The following is a 1,901-nucleotide window of genomic DNA, read 5'->3' as shown; positions in this document are numbered from 1 at the left end:
TATTGCACAAGGATGATCCCAATCTTGTCAAACGATACTTTGTTCACTCTTCTTCAAATAAATATTTCTAGTTCCTGTGTCATTGCCATGTCCTTCCCCTTTCTTCAGTTGCTCTCATCTTGGATTCCTGCATAAGTTTAACATTTCAAGGGCTAAAGGCCCATTTTTCCACTGAAGGAAAACATCTTCCCAACTATTTTACCCCAGTCACCTATGATCTGGAATTTTTTAGTCTTTATCAAGCATGCGGCACTGCTTAATACTGTTCATCTTTTCACAAATTTTTGCGTTATCCTTGATTAGATTACAAGCACCTTACAAACAGTCTGCTATATTGTTTTTCTTGTATTACTCATAGGCCTACATACTAGATGTAAAATATTGGTTTTATGACCCAACATATGTACATTTAGTAAACAATAATTTTCTCCAAAAAATCTGTATGATTTGTAGAAACATAGATATTCTGCTAGCCAATAAATTGTCAGGTATCAGAGCTCATCAGATGACTCTGTGTCCCAGCACAGGCCTGCAGCTGTGCATCCTGTGGGAACTCAACCTCCACTTCATAAACAAAATTTGGACCATCCCTCTTCTGATTTTTCTCAAAAAGTTCATCCATGATGCTCCTCCTTTTAGCGAGCTCTTTGTCACCTAGTTTGTTCAGGTCCCCCTCGGGATCAATGGTGGTTTCCCATTGAATTTGTTCCATCAATTCTGCCAAGCTCTGTCCTCGTAAGTGACCTTGTAAAACACTGAACAACTTCTCGAGCTGCTTCAGAGACACCTGTTCCAGGTAACACTTGTGTCGTATTTTATTCTTTAATTGTTCAGCGGCTCTGGTGCAATCTGAAAACTTGGAAAAGTTCCGTACTGGAATGGTCCGCTGGTGACTCTTCCCCTTGGTTTCATTCTCATAAATTAAGATGATTGCGGGAGGCTGGAATCCGACTCCACATTTGGGCAGTGTACATCATTTTCATATATACTTCATGGTAAATCACAGGAAATCAGACAAAAACTTTAATACCAGCACCAGGGAGCAGGAGATCTCTTGCTGTTGCAATGGAACTCCAGGCGCAGGATTGCTCTGTGCATCTGGCTGTGCGTGGATAACTGACTTTTCAACAGACACACACTCTCTTCCCGCTTGGAGACATTGCGCCTTGAGCCTTCGGTGCTACCCACTCTCCGTACCCTCTAGACCTGCTCACGGGTTCCATTCGGTGGCACCAGGGGCGCGTCCATCCACTTGTTTGCGGACCAGTGGCTGTAAAGACACTGACCCGGGTTCCCCACGGCACCTGAGCTGGTACCGTCTTCCTAATGCAGACCCCATCCATCCGCCCAAGTCCTAATTTTTTTTTATTTTTTTATTAACAACTTCCATGATTGTAAAAGTACCCCATGGTAATTCCCTCCCTCCCCCCACTTACCCTTTGAAACTCCACTCTCCATCATACCCTCCCCATCTCAATCAGTCTCTCTTTTACTTTTGATGTCTTGATCTTTTCCTCCTCTTATGATGGTCTTATGCTGGTAGTGACAGGCACTGTGAGGCCATGGATATCCAGGTCATTTTGCGTCTGGAGGGAGCATGTTGAATGAAGTCCTGCCCTTCCTTTGGCTCTTACATTCTTTCTGCCACCTCTTCCTCATTAGACCCTGATCCTTGGAAGGTGTCATGCAGATATTACAGTACTGAGCGCTGCAGTCATTTCTTTCCATCACCATGATACCTTCTGAGTCATCCCACGGTCACTGCCATCTGAAAAGGGAAGATTCTCAACTGAAAGTGAGAGTAGCATTAATATAAGGGTATGAACATTAACAGAGGTGCTTACTGGGCAGTTTGATAAGCATAGTATATACATTTGGCCAGACTACAGCAGATGATACAC

At 43.5% G+C, this 1,901-nt stretch overlaps 1 pseudogene; it reads right to left on the bottom strand.

The window, feature by feature from the left end:
- Window positions 1–491: 491 nt before the first annotated feature.
- LOC101609639 lies at window positions 492–994 on the bottom strand (annotated as a pseudogene).
- Between the last annotated feature and the right edge of the window lie 907 nt (window positions 995–1,901).

The sequence above is a fragment of the Jaculus jaculus genome, chromosome 1 (genome assembly GCF_020740685.1).
Source record: "Jaculus jaculus isolate mJacJac1 chromosome 1, mJacJac1.mat.Y.cur, whole genome shotgun sequence".
Lineage (NCBI taxonomy): Eukaryota > Metazoa > Chordata > Mammalia > Rodentia > Dipodidae > Jaculus > Jaculus jaculus.
Note: the sequence above shows the minus strand (reverse complement) of the source record. Positions and strands in the feature narration are given on the sequence as shown.